The sequence below is a fragment of the Ornithorhynchus anatinus genome, chromosome 2 (assembly GCF_004115215.2).
Source record: "Ornithorhynchus anatinus isolate Pmale09 chromosome 2, mOrnAna1.pri.v4, whole genome shotgun sequence".
Taxonomy (NCBI): Eukaryota; Metazoa; Chordata; class Mammalia; order Monotremata; family Ornithorhynchidae; genus Ornithorhynchus; species Ornithorhynchus anatinus.
In genome coordinates this window covers 83,620,768-83,639,707 of record NC_041729.1, presented here as the reverse complement: position 1 = coordinate 83,639,707, position 18,940 = coordinate 83,620,768, and the positions used below count along the sequence as shown (strand labels likewise).

Here is an 18,940-nt window from a genome sequence, read left to right as displayed (position 1 = left end):
GCTTAGAACACTTCTTGTCACACAGCACTTAACAAATACCACTATTATTACAATTATTATTATTTAAACCCACCCACATCCACTATGTTCAGGACACCGAGCTAACAGTCCCTTTAAATGTTATATCAAATACTATGTGTAGTATATTGTATCAGATACTAGCAAGCCATGGTTTAAACATCAGTCCAAAGTAGTGAACTCTAGAACATAGTGTAGTGCACACTGCCTGTTACCAGGAGAAGAGCAGAGTGCCAGAATGGTGAATTCCAAGTGCTAGACATCCATAGAGAGAACTACAGCCTTGGGTTTATTATGTTTAGAGTGTTGCCTAGGAGTGGAATTGTGGTGCTTGGGACGAAACACATTTTTATCAATCCAGTGCCCTTTTGTAAACCATAGTTTCATTCCTAAGGTAGGTGAAATAATGGGGTTAAAAGTTCATCCATCTTGACAGCAATCTGAATATCACAAGCTGCTACTGCCCAAAATAAGTTTCCAAAGGCACAAAATATACGTACATATCTGCAGTGAAAAAAAAAATATATATATATATATATATTTAAATCCACCCACAATTGGGTCTACCTGAGAACATGTCCATTTTATAAATGGCACCTCACACAACAGCTTCTTGGATACTGATTAAGAAAGTTGAAAGCACACGAACACACAATCACATTGAAACCAAGGCTGGGGCCAGAAAGGGATGGAAATTTAGTTGCATTTCAACTAAAAGTTTTCTTCTGAATTTGACAGCTCCCAGACTCATGCAGTCTCAGAGCAATGCACAATAAGCAGTTCCCTAAAAGCATTGTGGTATCTTCTGAATCACAGCCATTACCCGAGAAAACCCCAGGAAGTGGTTTGAATGAGAAGCTGGACCAGACTTGCGTAGGTATCAGCTGATGTATGTGTCTCTCTCTCTCTCTCTCTCTCTTGCTCTCTCTGTCTCTTATATACACGTCAATAACAATGGGGATATTGTGAAACCAGGAATAACCTGTCCTTATCTCAATAGTTTGGAAAATCATTTCTATACCAGTGAGTGTGTAACTTCAGAACAAGTCAAATGGTTAATTATCAACTGAGAGTTTAGTAATTAATCTGTTTCAGAGCAAGTACTTGTAGGCCCAGAATAACATGAGGATATCCGAAGCCTGGAACAATGAGTCTTTGGAGCTCCATCCATAAAGCAGCAATCTTCCCTAAACAGTTCTGATTAACCAAGAACAAAACAGAAATCCGGGCAGTCGCCTATGTAAACTAATTGAAAAGGACAGTGATCTCATAAAATGTTTCAAATCAAAATTTTCTTTAAAAAAAAGTGCCACTATATCCTGATAAAGCAAATATTTGATGTGAGCCACAATCCCGTTTGGTGAAACAGTTGTTGATCTATCTCAGGCTGACTAAAAAGTCTCCCAGTGAACACACTGGGAAGAAGATAAAACAATGTCCCAATGTCCCATATATTTTTTAAGCTAAACGCATAATTGACTCACTTAAACAGTATCCACGACTATACCATAAGAAACAAAAGGAAATACAAGCCTGCCCTACAAACTACAGAGATAATGTTACTTCGTTCAAAAGCAAGAGGAACTTATACTAAAAATGTTGCTTTCTCCTGCAAATAAAGAGGAAGTGATAGAAAGTAGCTGGCCCTCTTTACTCAAGCTGACTGAGCTTGACCAGGAGGTGGGATAAATGAGGCATTCATTTTGTATTTGGCTAAAGAGTTTCCACCTTTAAATCACTTTCCATAAGCAATCCACCTGTAACACAAGAGTGATTTAAGTGATTTACAACCTAATAATAATTATGGTATTTGTTAAGCACTTACTATGTGCTGAGTAACCTAAGCCATGAAGACATAAAACAATATGCTTATTTATATTATAATAACAATGTTGGCATTTGTTAAGCACTTGCTATGTGCAAAGCACTGTTCTAAGCACTGGGGTAGATACAGGGTAATCAGGTTGTCCCACGTGAGGCTCACAGTCTTAATCCCCATTTTATAGATGAGGCCCAGAGATCCAATCCGATTATATCAATAGGATAAACTGCCAGGTGCCCATCTCACACCTCCACCTAGCAAATGTTTCTCAAATATTTTCCACTTCCACCACCTCCATGAGCTCCGCCCATCCTGGCATCAGATTACCCAGCCAGCAGACAAAGGGGCAAGGGCCCAAGGAGTGTGGGGAAGGGGTGAAACTGGGTGTACCAGTTAGTTCCCTGAGTTCCTTTGCCAGAGGAGCTACCAGAACTTCATACCTTACTCCAAATCTACAATACTGTCATAAAATCAGAGAAGCAGCATGTCCTGGTGGAAAGAGTATGGGATTGGGAGTCAGAGGACCTGGGTTCTAATCCTGACTCCACCACTTCTCTGCTGTGTGGCCTTGGACAAGTCACTTAGTACAGTGCCTGGCACATAATAAGCACTTAACATATATCATAAAAAAACAAGCCAGAAAGAGGCATAACCTTCATTACACACCCAATTCCTACGTGGAAAGCATTTCTATTTCCTTTATATTTCAGCTCAGTACATCCTCCCCATCTGTACACTACTGAAAGGTTTACTGTTTTCTGAAATAATGATACTAATTCATTTTCAGGGCTCTCCAAAATCCTTCTAGGCAGGGAAGCAGAAGCAGCATGGCTAGTGGATAGAGCAAGGGCCTGGGAGTCGGAAAGACCTGGGTTCTAATCCACCCCATGTCTGCTGTGTGACCTGGGGCAAGTCACTTCACTTCTCTGGCTCTCAGTTACCTCATCTGTAAAATGGGAATGAGCGTATGAGCCCCAGGTAGGACAGGGACTGTGTTCGACCTGATTCATTTGTATCTAGCCCCGCACTTAGAACAGTGTTTGGAATACAGTAAGGACTCAACAAGTACCATAATTATTATTAGCTATTATTATCAGGGAAGGCTGTTTACTCCTTGTAAAACACTGAGTTAAGGAAGGATGAAAGGGGTCTTCAAACCAGAGCTCCCTGTTGGGATCAGGATGACCCCAGGGTATCACCATGTCATGTGTGCACCATGGAGCCGAGCGAGGCCAGCCCCCCAGCTCCCTGATACTGCTTCTGCCCCTACACAGGCTAGTCAAGCCTGGGTTTGGGGACCTTCTAGGAAGGAACACTTACCTGGGTTCGGGAAGGCAAGCAACCAAAGCAGAAACCTTGGCACAGGCCAAGGCACAGGGAGACCTCAGCCCTAGAATAGCACAGTTTGTGGGTGGCGGGGCGTGACAGAGGAGGCTCCGCACCACTGCCACAGATCACTCTGACCGGGCTGATTTTCCGACAAAAAGCAGTCCCATCTTAAGGCTACAGCCGAGTCTGTGGTCCAGTCCCTGTGGTTGCCCACCCCCGTGGCCTCAGGGAGGTATGATATTCTCGCGGGACCCCTGATTGGTTTTAGAGTGCCAATGGAGTGAGTTCTGTGAATCCACTGTCTCCTCAGCCAACAGAGGGTCTTGCATGGCCTGGATTATTTATGGGCAGTTTCACCGCAGTGCTCCTCCCCACTCCCGACTCTGGTCACAGGTCATGCAAACCATGCTTCAATGTTTCACTGAATATAAACCACCGTGACCAATGGTCACTTATCCTACTTTCCTAAATAAATGTGGAACATGAGGCCTAGTGGAAAGAGCACGGGCCAGGGAGTCAGAGGACCTGGGTTCTAATCCCAGTTCTACCAATTGCTTGCTGTGTACCAATTCATTCATTCAATTGTATTTATTGAGCTCTTACTATGTGCATAGCACTGTACTAGGCACTTGGGAACGTACAATATAGCAATAAAGAGAGACAATCTCTGTCCACAATGAACTCACACTGCTTGGGAAAGTCACTTAACTTATCTGTGCCTCAGTTTCCTCATCTATTAAACAATAATAATAATAATGTTGGCATTTAAGCGCTTACTATGTGCAGAGCACTGTTCTAAGCACTGTGGTAGATACAGAGTAATCAGGTTGTCCCACATGAGGCTCACAGTCTTAACCCCCATTTTACAGATGAGGGAACTGAGGCCCAGAGAAGTGAAGTGACTTGCCCACAGTCACACAGCTGACAGGTGGCAGAGCCGGGATATGAACCCATGACCTCTGGCTCTTTGCACTGGGGATTCAATGTCTATTCTTCTTTCTACTTAGACTGTGAGCCCCATGTGGGACAGGGACTGTGTCTGGACTGATTACCTTGTATCTACTCCAGCACTTAAAACAGTGCTTGTCACATATTAAGCACTTAAATATAATGAAAATAATTAGAAGAATAATAAATAGTAATAGTGTATCTCCAAAAAAGGAGGTTCCACAATCTTTTAGACTTTTTCGTCATGTATCGTCTAAAATTCTCTTGCCAAAATTTCAGCTTCTTCCTTTTTAACTGTCTGGGAAGAGAACATCTCCATGAACTGAATATGAAGAAGTGCTTATTAAGACACCACATCAGCCTTCCCTCCTGCAGGATAAATTGTCCCAAATCCTACTATGCTGAGTCCCAGACTCCATTTTCCAACTTATAATCGGTTTTGTCATTCTCCTCTGGATCCTCTTCAAATTCTCTACATCTGTAAGTAGTGGAACCCAAGGGGACAAGAGACTCTCAAAGTCTTGTAAAATAACATTTCTTCACAGTTCTGACATTACACAACCCAGAATCTCGCTTGCTATTTAAACAATCACTTGGTTGTTGCTTTCTAAAGTTCAGCTGGTGGGGAATTCTATCTTTTCTTTCTATTTTTCTTATTTTGGTTAATATGAATATGTGCATATCATATACATATATATGCATAAATAATATATATTATATATATAAATTTGTTCCATATATTGAGCCCCAGAAAGTGTGCATACTGATAAATATGCCAAAATGAATGGCCATGTTTTACATAATACATACTATTAGTAGTAAATCTTATTGCAAAGGAGTGCAGTTATCTCTGCTTGTTGGGTGCCCTAATTGCACTATGTTTTATGGAAATTACTTACTAGGACACACTTCTACTTCTAATGGGAAATTAGCACCTCCTCTATCTTTATCTTTCCGGAATGATAATTTTCTCTTGTGTGCTAAATGAGTAATCCCAATTTCCATAGCAGTTCTTGAAACTGCCCACAGAGCAATGGAGGGCACTATAATTCTTCAAATTTAAAGACTTGGGGAGCTCCCTAAGAAACTGATCATTAAGCTCTGGTGCAAAATAAAGATTTGACATTAAAGAATAATGAAGCATATTCCAATACTTCAAAATTTGAATTATTAGTTAGGCCTATTAACTATTTTCATGTTTCAATTGGCACTACATGGGCTTTCATACACATTAATTTTTGTACCTTGCTTGTTCACTTTTAAAGTATTTTACTGAGAGAGAAATGGTCCCATTTAAAACCTGGAATTGAATATATTCTCTTGTGAAAACTCTGGGAGGGGGAGTTTGGGGGTTTCATCTTTTTAAAAGATTGCCCTTTTTTATTCATTTCGTTTCTTGAAAAAGGACTGTCACTTCACCCTCAGGCAGTGGGATTTTAATACATTATATTTTCTGAGTTTTGGGCATGATAAAAAGAAAAAAACACATACAACATTCCTTGAACCATTCCCATAACTTTGGCTTGTAATGGGACTTACTGTATGCAAATTTACACACTACAAGTGTTTCCCTGCCACTCAACCATTTGCTATAAAAAGAAGTGAGCTGTTCTGAAGATAAGCAGGAAGGGTATATTAAAGATGAGTAGGAGGGATATTTTCACAGAGCTTACTGGAATTCCAAATGCCTGACCAAATGGAACACAAACGGAAATTCCAAAAAACCTGAGTTACTTTACCCTGGACAATAACTTCTTGCTATTTTTTTGTACAATGACTTGAGATTAAAGAGAAAATAACCTTTCATTCTCTTGTCATATTCACACAACTACATCATCAATTCCATTCTACAACTATTCATCTACCTTCACAATACTCCAGAATCCACCCTGTTCTCTCTGTCCAAACAGCTACCACACACACCTTATTTCTCCTTGACTTTATTGCTGAACTGTACCTTCCAAGCGCTTAGTACAATGCTCTGCACACCATAAGTGCTCAACAAATAAGATTGAATGAAAGAATCAATGAATGACTACTGCAGTAGCCTCCTCAGTGACCTTCCTGTCTCCTGTCTCCTCTCCAGTCCATACTACACTCTGCTGTCTGGATCGTTTTTCAGAAAAACCATTCATTCCATATCTCCCCACTCCTCAAAAGCCTCCAATTGGTGCCTAGTCACCTCCACATCAAACAAAAACTCTTAAGCATTAGCTTTAAGCTGGTCAATCAGCCTTCTCTCTGTACCACTCCTTACCCTATTATAACCCACCCACACCCTCCAGTCCTCTAAAGCCATAGTACACTATGTCGATTTTGTTTTTCTCGCCAGGACTCCCCATCCACGGCCTCCCTCGGGTCCATAAGTTCCTCCCACCTTGGTCGGGATAGAACACCCATCTCACCACCTTCAAATCCCTCCTAAAATCACATCTTCTCCAAGAGGCCTTCCCTGACTAAGCCCTCCTTTCTCCTACCTGCCCTGCCCTCTGTGTCACCTCTGCACTTGGATTTGTCTTCCTTACACACTTGATATTGACCTCACCTTCAGCCTCATAGTACTTATATACATATTCTTATTCTCTGCCATTTCACCTATCCGTAACGTATTTTAATGTCTGCCTTTCTCCCTAGGCTATGAGCTCCTTCTGAGTAGGGATCATGTCTACCAACTCTATTGCATTGTACTTTCCCAAGCCCTTGGTACAGTGCTCTACACACAGTCAAGCACTCAACAAATACCACTGATTGACTGATTGATAAAACTTCAATTTTTCCCATTCAGGTTACATACTGCTCAAGTCTCAGGAAGCTTCAGAACCATACCCAAAACTGTCAGTATCAAATAGCTATGAACAATCTGAATTTGACTTTACCTTGCCCATAAATTACACTAGATTCAAAATAGTTGATGGAGTCAACATCGATTTGTTTAAAAACTTGTGAAAATGACATTTCTTGGTAAAGGAACTTTCTGAGGGAAAATACATTTTTCAACAGAAGTAATGAGAAAATAAAATTAGGCTCAAAAAGCTTTCTGCTTTCATGTACTAGTATATAATAATCAACATGAAGTTTAACAGAGGGACCATCTCAACATCAGCCATGGTAAAGAAGATGGAAAAGTGGCTTTATAAAAAGCGGCACCTCGGTTCACAAGTTCCTTTTAATCCGCTTCATTAAGGTATAGCTTCACTATCATTCATTCATTTTCTCACTGTCTGTTTTCACTGTTGCCTATTACTTAGCCCTACTTTACAAGCTGATGAATAGTTGTGCACAAAATATTATATGATTCTATTGATGTTAACTGTACAGTCTAGGAGTGCTAATAACTCACATAATACATACATTACTGCAATGACTGTATTTACAAAACTCATTATTTTCTAATTCAGAGAAGCATTTTCAGTTATTCAATTTTCATGAATTGAATTTTTTTTTAATATAAATCTGATTCAGTGTATGTGAAATGGGAGTATTACTGTCTTTCAGCCAAACACATACCTATAGCGGAATTTTGCTTGTACGCATATGCAAATATATGTGTGTATACAAATACATATATTTCAGATTACAATGCCAAAGAGTGCTATTCATTAAAAACATATGTTTAAGAGGTTGCTCAAAAAGCAAAGGGAGCGTTAACAGTTGGTGATCACAATTGCATTTCAGGAAAATTTGCTAGTCTGACATTCCAGCCTCTGTGCTTCAACACCTCTCAAAGAGGCTTCTTTACCAAAATCCAAACTGTATCTCAACTCAATTTGATACATTTAGCAGAACTAAAGTGACTGGAGAGAAAAGTCGGGGTTGGCAGCACATGGGTGACTGTTCATGCTGCCCTGTAAGAGGCATATTAAATTAGTTTTCTGGGAAGTTCTATTCCCACCTGCTACTTACTCTTTTTTTTCCCCTGCTTTGGGATGATAACATTACATGAAGATGAAAGACAAGGAGGGTTCAAAAACAAAATCATTAAAGATTTCAGAATTGAGCCCAGTGGACAGCAGACTTTTTTCACTTAAAGAAGCCTCCTCTAAACACAGAAACCAAAATTTAAAAAATGAGTGCGCTCATTTTCCAAATTGGCGTGGAAATTTTGGACCAAGTGAAGAGGATTGAAAGGTATGTCGAACTCCATTCCTGTTATGCCCACCTTCTGAATGACCAATTATAGAAAACAGGAAGTTTTTGAAAGAATATAGAATTGTCAGGCACATTATGGGTCTCTAAATTTAAAGAGCTGATGCTGAAAATTATTTGAAAACTCTGTTAGAATCCAATGCTGCCTACATTAGAGTGATAGGAATTAGTGGCTCAAAAACACACTGTACTCTTTAATTGTGCATATTAACATGAACTCATTAGTCATTTCATTGCTAACAAATGTTCTTGATTTTAACATGAAGTTCGAATTACAGATCTATATGGGCCTTCACATTTGCAGACAAGTCTCAGATTTCAAAGTTAAGAAATTTATAAATTATTATTGATATTGCATGTGGGCCAAAATAAGCACAAAATTTTAAGTTCCTTCTTTTATTTAAGCCATGTGGATTTTTTAAAAATTAGAGCAATAAATCAAAATACAAACTGTTTGTCAGTCCAGAACCCCAGTCCATCAGGAGGTGGGAGTGCATGCGCCATATTCAACAGGCAATACACCCTCTTGGAGGCAGTAACGAAAAGATGACTACTCCAGTCTTATGACTGCCCAAGGCCGCTCCATTCCCAGAGGTGGTATCAGTAATTCAACCCAGCCTAGGTTCTCTGTGAGACAACCCAGCAGAGAGTGATGGCATTGGGGAAGAATGGAACATTTTTTCTGTGCCTCCACAGATGTACTGACACAAGGTAGTCTTTTCCTGATCTGACTAATAAGGGATCCAGGAAACAAATTACAGCTGATGGGTCTGGATCACGGCTACTGAGCGGTGTCAAAAATAGGACGGTGGCGGCTGGAGGGAGGCATCCCCACAATCCCTCTGAAAATGAGGTTGTTTATATTCCTCCTCACGTTTTGTCTTCCTCCTCGCCCTCTTCCTCCTCCTCCTCACTGAATCACAGGGCCTGAAAAGGCCTTAAGAGGCCATTAATCAATTCTATGCCCTCTACTAGAACCACCCCATAGCTACCTCAAATATCTCAGATGGGCAATTTATGCTGCTTTTAAAAACTAACGTGGCCTTCAATAACCATTTCTGATGTTTACCAACTCTCTATCAGAAAGTGTGTCTTTCTGAGTCCCTCCTGCTGTGTTAAAAGTCATTATTATTTTTGTGCTTTTAGTGGTGGTAGAAAAGAATTAGGGTTTTTTAAGAACATTATTAAAATCACCCTCACCCTTTTCTTCTCCAAGCCAAACATTCCCTGATTCTTCAAATTTTCTTCATATATTCCATTTTCCAAACCAATACTACTTTCCAGTAATAAACTGAATTTTCTCACTATTCTTTCTGATGTCTTCCAATTAGGGGATCCAAAACTGCACTCATCAAAAAGTATTGAGGCACCCAAAGACATAAAATACTGGGCTCAACCCTGTACAAAGAACAAATTCAATATTCACACATTGGATGGTCAGTGACATTTCGGAGCTTATATTCTAAAATGGAGGACAAAAATATAAACAGGCATGAGGAGGGCACACAGATAGTTCTGTGACTGCACCACACAATGTAGGCCAAATGCTGTGGCCTCAGCATTGGATAAAGCTAATATATTATTTACAATGTATATATTTGTGGTTTTGTGTTGGGGTTTACTGGAACAAGTTGGATCGGCAAATTAAAATTTTATTCACGGAAGGCTTCCATTGCTTAGGGGGAGCTGAGAGGAGCATGGAAGAGGTGAGATTTTAATTAATTCTGTTCAATCAGAGAAATTCCAGGTAGTTACTTAAATTCCATACAGGACACAAAGAGTCCTTAAGTCTAACTAAAAAGAAGAAAAAAGGAATTAAATGACCCTGGAGGATGCACATGGCTTCCACCTAATGCTCTGAAACTCCCCCTGAAAATAGGCCCCTCTTACAGCTTCTTCCTAAAGTCAAGGCTGTCCCACAAAGGGAATATGTGGGTATGCCAAAAGTCTCTTAGCTCTCTGGACCTCAGGACCTTGGGAAAACAGAAAAGTGTACTACTAGCCTGAAATCACAGACATGCCGATCCTCAAAAACACAGAATTAGCCAGTGCCAGATAACACCAGAAGAAAAGTCTCAGGTGCAGCCTCACGCTCTCTGCAAAAACATCACACAAATTGCAGAGCTGTGATTTCACAGAAAACTAATAGGGAGCTATCCATATCAAAAGCTCAGAAATTTGAATTTCAGGAATTCTATCTATTCACAGTTAAAATTTGGAAAGATTTTTAGAGGATGGGAGATAGGAGGGGTGAGGACATAGACAAGTGGTTGGGGGCTACCTAGAAAGGAACTCAATTAAATATTTTAAACTAATTAAAAAATAAATTTAGTTGATTTTGATCAGCAAATCTGATTGAAAAATGAGCAATGAAATGTGTTTCCATAACAAAGACTGCATTCAAACTGCCAAACTAATAGAAGGCATCATTTACAAAGAGAACAAGCTCAGTACTGGGACTCATGCATTACCAATTCTAATTTTAACTGGGTGACCTTGGGCAGATCTTTTTGCTCTCCCCAGGTCTCCGGTTTCATATCTATAAAGTGGGTATGCCATCAACAACCCTGCCCAGTGTTGTCCTCTTAAGCCATATTGGCCAAAGTGTACTGCGATCTGATTAAGCAGACCAAGGAAATTCTAAATCCTACTTCACGTCCAATTGTAATTATTAGATCTGGTTTTCCACAGACTGAAACCCAACTGAAACAATTCCTCCAAGATTTTACAAGATAGCTGGTGCCTATTACGTAGCCAAAATAGTGCAAGTTGAACTTCTCTCTTCCATCAGGGGGGCAGTGGGAAATCAAGAATTTTGGTTTCCTCCAAGTCCTCTTGGCTCTCTCCTATCAGAAAACTTTTGTTTATTACCAGATTGCAAAGCCCACCTCATCCAAGAATCCAGAAACCCAACCCAGCTTCTTAAGGAGACAAAACTAACAGTGGTAGAGAGAAACTCAATGAACTGAGCTTTCAAGTTGAGCAGAGGTGTCTACCTCCTTCACAAAGAATTCACAGAAAGAAGCAGTGTGGTCTAGTGGAAAGCGCACGAGCCTGGGAGTCAGGGGATCTGGGTTCTAATCTCAGTTTTGCCACTTGTCTGTTGTGTGACCTTGGGTAAGTCATTTAATTGCTCTTTGCCTCAGTTACCTCATCTTTAAAATAGCAATTAAGACTGTTAGCCCCAGGTGAGACAGGGATTATGTCCAAGCTGATTATCATGTACTACCCCAGCACCTAGCAGAGTGCCTGGTACATAAGAAGTACTTAACAAATACCCTTAAAAGAAATCCCTCCCTTGAGATCACAAGCCATCATGGTTTTATTGCTCTGACTGAGTGAATGCCTGCCTATTGCTTTGGAATGTTCACTACCACCTGAGGGTATCTTACCCAGCAGTGACCAAACGGGAGTCTTTAACCTTTTCCCACAAGAGAGTGTATGGAGGTAATAGATGCCATAAGCAGTGTTCAAATGAAAATAAATGTTCAGCTGTTCCATGATGCTCCATTAGTACCCCCAGGGCTATGGGAAGAGTAGGTCCCCAAATCAGAACTCGAACAAGACCATGTTACTTACGGGTTAGATAACCAGTCTGAAAACTCCAGGCTCTAAGTGCTTATTCTGCATCTGCTGCTATTCTGCCATGTGGCCCTGAGCAGATTGCTTAACTTCCTTATCCCTTGGTTTCTTCAGCTGTAAAATGAGAACAGAACAGCCAGCTTCTCAAAGAATGAATAAGCGTCACACCTGCATAGTTAGGAAGTCCCTGTGCAAAGAGGAGTTCACTTACCACCTGGACAGATACTGTTCATTGCAACTGCCACTCTTCTCCTCCCTAATGAACGTCCTGCCCTTTCCACTTTACCAAGTCTCATCCCTCTCCCAAGTCAAAACCTTATAAAAATCTCATCTAATCCACAAAGTCTTCCCATATTAACAATATCCACCTGTCCTATATTCCAGTCACACTACTCACTACATAGCACTGAAGAGCTGCTTTGCTGCACTCTTGAATTTACTACTGGCATGGCCTAAACATTGATGTCACATTGGTTTCATACACTTTCAGTCCCCTGAAGAGTGTATGCCTTCTTAATTGGTCTTCTATCTCCTTTTGTCTATTCTTGTACATACCTGAAAATCTTAAATATACATACACATAAATGTATTTCTCTCACTCTAAACATGTATGCAAAATTTGAATTCCTAATTTTCATATCCCAGTATTTCTATCATTTCCCTAATTTGTGCTTGTCTTTCCTCCCTCATTAAATTATAAGCATTTCTACAGCAGGAACTAGACCTCCTATGGTATTTCCTTCCAGCATTTAGTACAGTGCTCTAATAGTAATTATAATGGTGGTATTTATTGAGCACTTACTAGGTTTCAAGAACCAAAATTAGTGCTGGGATAGCTAGACGATAATCAGATTGGACATGGTCCCTGTCCCCCATCAGACTTAGAGTCTAAGTTCTTGCTCCATGCTCTGTTCTACACAAAGCAAATACTTTATAATTACTATTACTATTCATGAATAAGGAATTGGAGGAATTCTCTTTATTCTCCCTACAGTCTTTTTTAATAACCAGATATATTTTGGGATACATTTTGCCATTAAGATAGCATACCCTCCAAAACAGTTAGACCTCATTACTTCTGCTTCATTGTATGCTTCAGTCTAAGTTTCTCCTAGGATAATCATATTTGAACCTCCAATTTCCACTACATTTAGCATACTTTGGCAAACAACATACAAGCAACCAGAACAGAACTGGGCACGTTATTCTAACAATCAATCCATGTTGACATTGATAACATTGACAACATAGACCATAAGCTCCTTGTGGGCAGAGAACATGTCTACTAATTGTGTTACAGTGGACTCTCTCAAGCACTTAGTACAGTATTTTGCACATAGTAAGCACTAAATAAATGCCATTGATTGTTTGACACAGGTCATTCAATCGTAAATTATTTATATGCATATATACACATTCACTTGCCCAAGCCATTCCTATTATTACAGGATTTGGCAGTGGAAAAGGGATTTACATGTAGAGAAGCTATCCCTGCTGCTGGAGTGGTTTTGCACCCAGAAACTAAGGGCAATAATTGTACTCCTTGGGGATATCCCATAAGAGTTCCAGGTAAACTAGAAAATTAACCCAGAATGAGGGACAAGGAAAGGGCTCAATAAAAACCATCGATTGATTTAATGATTCATCAATTGAGGAGTGGAGGTAGTGAATCAAGCTGAGGGTGGTCTGGAAGTCTGAGCAATTCTAAATAGAGAGAGGGTCTAAACTACAGCAAGTCTCAACACACTCTGCCTTTCCACTTTATTTCTTTCTTTTTAGCCAGCCCCTCCCAAGGACCTAGCAGGCTGAAAATTTTCAGGACTTCTTTGCAATGTGTTTTCAGTCCAGGCAGGAAACCTGCCAAGAGCTTGCAGTGCTAGGCACCCTGTGGGAACTCAATAAATGCTTGTTGACTGTGCTCCGGAGAAGCCGCTGCTATCCTGTCTTTGTGAGGCTCCCAGAGCCTGGTTCCAAAGGCTGTTCTTAATGATTTTCTCAAGAGCCAGACAAACTCTCCAGGGGCAAATGAATTCTCTGGGAGGAAATTTAGGATCCAAGAACAATTCTGAAGAATAGCTCAATCCCCTCATTCATTTTGGTTTCACAGTGAAGTCCAGGTATGTATGCCAAGATCATTGTGAATGATGTTTTCAAAGCAATATCCTGAAGCAAGGCCCCAGGCAACCAAACATCACTGATGAAAGTCAATCAACTCACTGCCCAGGATTAATCCACCTGTCTTTGGGCCAGAGTTCAAAAACTGGAAACCTCCTCATAGCCACATTACTATAACCTGGATTCTGAGAAGCAGCTTGGCTAAGTGGAAAGAACATAGGCCTGGGAATCAGAGGACCTGGGTTCTAATCCTGACTACGCCATTTGTCTGCTGTGTGACCAGGGTCAAGGCACTTAATTTCTCTGTGCCTCAGTTACCTGATCTGTAAAATGGAAATTAAGACTGTGAGCCCTATGTGGGACAGGGATTGTGTCCAACCTGGTTAACTTGTGTCTACCCCAGTGCTTAGTATAGTGCCTGTCACATAGTAAATGCTTAACAAAAAACATTAAAAAAAAAAGACCCGGAAGGTATCCATAGAAACAAAATATACTGGGGAACCCTCTGATAATGACGGATATTTTACGCAACTTGGTTTCATTCTGACCCGAAGTTTCAGTATTACTTAGTTTCCCAATTGGGCATTGCACTGAATTCCAATTTAATTATTCCAATTTAGTTATTTTCAAGATTACCGTTTGTCTGGGTTTTCTAGCATATCTAAAAAATTGGAAACATTCCATAATCCAAGACCTGATGCTAATATTTACTTCTGTTTTTTAGAATATCTCCACCACTGAGGCCCCATGGGATGGACTGGTATTTCACATTTCTGGGTGCCCTGGGCTAGGAATCTCATCTGTTTGAGATTGTGGATTATATGGGATGCAAAAATGTTAATAGAATTTAAGGGAAGATCATTATCAGTGGTATTAATTGAGCATGCACCGGGCGCAGAGCCCTGAACTATCTACTGTGGTAGCTTTAAAAATAACACCTGAGATTCTGTAAGAAACTCTACCAAGAAAAAAATAATTATTCCAGTCTATCAATATGGAAGCTGGGAATTAGACTGTCTTTTTAAAGCATGAAGAGTTATCAGTTTTGTTTTCACAAAATAAAATGAGGCTACACTGCCTAATCTCACATAATCCTACATGGAATAACCTAGTTGCACTCAATAGATAAGCAGCTATTTCCCTCCTACACAAGCTGTTATCTTTGAGGAATATTTTTTAAAAATGCAAAATACATAATTAGCAAAGTGTAAAGTGATGAAACTTCACTCCCCCTACCAAAACAAAAATTTATTAAATACCATCATATGAGTAGGGCATTGTGGTGAGGACCAACCCAGAGAGAACAACTGTGCCTGCTTTATAAAAGTGAAGTCGGTGACCAATGGCTGGTGGAATATTTCAGTAAACATAGACAATGGCCACTCACCCATACATTATCAAACTTTACATCCTTCAACTGCCATGCTCTGGAAAGACTTAATTCATTCAACTACCACGTAACTCAAGATTAATCAAGCATTCATTGAACCTTTTAAAAATTTTATACTATAACCCGCTTGTCATAAATTCTACGCATTGGAGTCAATCTTCCTTCACTATTTTGATCTCTATATTTTCCAGGTCCTTTTTACATGGAATTACCGCTTTACATTTCTGCTAACTAGTTTTCTTGATATGCTTCCAAGCTAAAATTTGGGATTTAGGTCCATCCCACTGGTCTTTATGTAGAGGTAATCCAACTGTGGTTTCCTGATAAATGTGCCTACAAGTAGAACAGTTTGCTAAACCCTAAACTACAAATTGGAGGCTTGCATCTACCTGTAGATGAACTTGCTCTAATTAAATGGGCATGCAAAGGATCGTTTTTTATATGTAAGATTAGGAATTAGTACAAAGAAAGAGAGAAAAATATCTTTCCTCTTACTATGCAGAAATATTGAACTACTAAATTCAGCACATTACCCTGATGACAAAAGAAAAAAAAAATCACTACAATACTGTAGCTTCATCATGTGTGTCTGTGTAAATGAGAGACAGAACTGGGAGAAAAAAGGAGAAAAGGAAGACATTTTATTATGAGTTCAACATATTCATTTCTACAGTTCAAGTTTCTAAAAGTCAAGAAATAAACAGGAAATAAATGCAATGTTACCAGTGCAATTGTAACCTTAAAAAAAATCACCTAACCTAGTGCACCTCCCTATGTAATACAGATAATATCTGGCTTAAACAAGTTAATAAATTTGCTTTCAGTCATCACCAGGAAAGAACATGCATCCTACTTTAAATTCAAAGCCATTCTCTTATGGTCTTGAATTCAACACGTGGACCTCATATAATACTGACAAACTACCTTCAAAGCTTAGCTAATTGAACCCATCTAAATTAATTTCCCAGCAAACCACCAAGGGGTTACTTGGTAAAGCACATTTAAAGCGCTCCAACGTGGCTACTTTCCTCAGGACCAGGAAGCATACCTTTCCATGTACACATCCACAGAGGGTTGGGAAGCAAGCCAAGCCAGATTTACCGCGGGTCACACAAGGAACTCCCCTTTCCTCCTGCTCCTCCTCCCTCCCTCCTTCCTGCTCTCCTCACCACCACCGCCAACCCCAAACCAGCCCCAAGCACCCCCAATGCCTCCTTCACCGGTGAATAATATCTCTGTACTACCTGCATTTATCGGCACAGTGATCCCATGGCTTCAGGCATTCAAAGAATTTAACAGCCTGGAAATTCCTGTTGTCCATTCGCTGAGGTCACAGATAAAAGCTAAACAACAGCCGTAGCTCCCATCAATCATAAGTCACTCACTGATAGAATGTATGGTAGGAGACCTGATGCAAGCTAGTCACCAGAGAAAATACCCACTGATGACGCATATCCAGGCATAAAAATAGTTACAGGGCCCTCAGAGGGATTATTCAACATCCTACATTTAGAGTTTCTTACAAGAGACCCGAAGCCAATCTGCTGCTGTTAAATGGTTGGGGACAGTTGAAGTTTAAACTTCCTCAACAGATATAACCACAAATACAAATAGGTTACTGCAATTGCAAGCTGCTTTATGAATTTTTTCATTGCAAGAAGCGTTACAGCTGAACAGAACCACCAAGGAGGGGTCTATATAATGCTTCACAATCTTATATTTATTTCATTTATATTACCTTTCAGTCAACAACTGCTTATTGTTTAAAAAAGTGCCAAAGAAATCAATTTTAAAATGAGTATAAGGAATGCAAAATTACGCTCCTCTCTCAGCATAAGCATATTGAAATAAAACGCCAAAATGGGTTCAATTTAAACTACACTACCTAATCTTTATGAACTCTATTTTCAGACAAGAAAAATCGGTTTCATTTTAACTTTCATCTCTTGCAGTGAATCCTGTTTATACGTTTATCTGTCCAAATTGATTTGTGGTCCTTTCTAAAGCAAATATGAAGACTACTGTGCTGTGCCGTGTTATATCTTATTTTTTTTAATTGCAGCATCAGACACAAATAAACACTAACTCCTACTCTGAACTAGAAGTGCTTGGTTCTTATTTTATTCAAAAGAGTGACTTTTTGACATGAGGACTGCATTTAAACATCTCCAAATCATCTATTCAACATGAAATGTTTTTCCCCCTCCGACCTATGCACAAGCATAGATACTTTACACTTGAGATCTTTCACGTGGTTTGAATGCTGAATTTTTGTCTGTTTTTAACATCTGAATTTCTAATGTTATCTCTTCCAAGCATCCTCTGGGCTCACACATCTATAAACAACAGTAGGGGCTTCTAGACAAAACTACTAGCTCAAACTCTGCTTTAGACTTCATTTATCTCCCACTTAATTTCCCTCTTTGGCTGCATGAATTCCAATCTAAAAGGCAAAATACAAAAAAAATGGGATTTTCCTGGCCATCCTATCACTATCATTAATCTTTTTCCTTCTTGATCTTATTTAAGGTCTTCCATATAATCTCTTAGTAATGGAATTTATCTGAAGCTCTTAATGATATCAGCTTGCCTGCCTACACAATTAGAAGCAGTGTATTAGCAACACTGCTTCAGCTTTTAACCAGCACATTAAAGGCTTTATCTTTAAACAGTAGAACATAAAGTGGCTTGTGATCCTCTCTCCCTCCTGCAACAAGAGTGTAACCAAGGCATTTTATTTCTCAACTGGTAAGTTTTACCTCACTTTCCTCTACTATGATAATACTGCTATAAATACAAATCAAAATTATTTTTAGCACTAAGATTGCACAAAGCGCTCACGGTTCTCTCCTGTGCATATGTGCTGACAGTCTATTTGGCCTAGTTTGAAGGATCTAGATGGAAATGTTCGCTAGTGCCCTCTAGTTGATTAAGAGTATGGCATTCTGAAACACCTGTGTGCTGCCCTCCTTTTCCCTGACAACTTTTACACTCTCCTCTCTCTCCACCTCCCTTCACTGTTAGCCACCCCATTTTCCCCAGCAATATCCAAAGAGTGCAATTCACTTCTAGGCGAAAGAAAAAAAAATTAGATCTTAATATAATTAAATTCCACAGTGCAGATGACAATAGGGGAACACTCACTGGGCTAACTACATTTTGAGAAAACATAGAGCAGGAAAAATGGAAAAAGCCCACAGACTGCCACTCCAAGATGATATTGCACTCTCCAATGTGGACCAGGATTGTCTCTATTTGTTGCTGAACTGTAATAGTAATAATAATAATGTTGGTATTTGTTAAGCGCTTACTATGTGCAGAGCACTGTTTTAAGCGCTAGGGGAGATATGGGTAATCAGGTTGTCCCACGTGAGGCTCACCGTCTTAATCCCCATTTTACAGATGAGGTAACTGAGGCACAGAGAAGTTAAGTGACTTGCCCACAGTCACACAGCTGACAAGTGGCAGAGCTGGCATTTGAACCCATGACCTCTGACTCCCAAGCCCGGGCTCTTTCCACTGAGCCATGCTGCTTCCCATGTACTTAGTACAGTGCTCTGCACACAATAAGCAGTCAATAAATACAACTG

The 18,940-nt window shown here is 39.8% G+C and overlaps 1 protein-coding gene across 5 annotated transcripts in view; it reads right to left on the bottom strand.

Annotated features, from left to right (window-relative positions):
• The window catches only part of HIVEP2 (HIVEP zinc finger 2), a 228,362-nt gene that overhangs the window by 129,935 nt on the left and 79,487 nt on the right, over positions 1–18,940 (bottom strand). The window contains exon 1 of one of the 5 annotated variants that reach the window (XM_029047994.2): positions 11,843–11,917. The exons of the other annotated variants lie outside the window; for them this stretch is intronic. The gene's annotated coding sequence lies outside the window, so the exon portion shown is untranslated. Of the gene's footprint in view, positions 1–11,842; positions 11,918–18,940 lie in introns of those variants that run through there. 5 annotated transcript variants of the gene reach the window in all.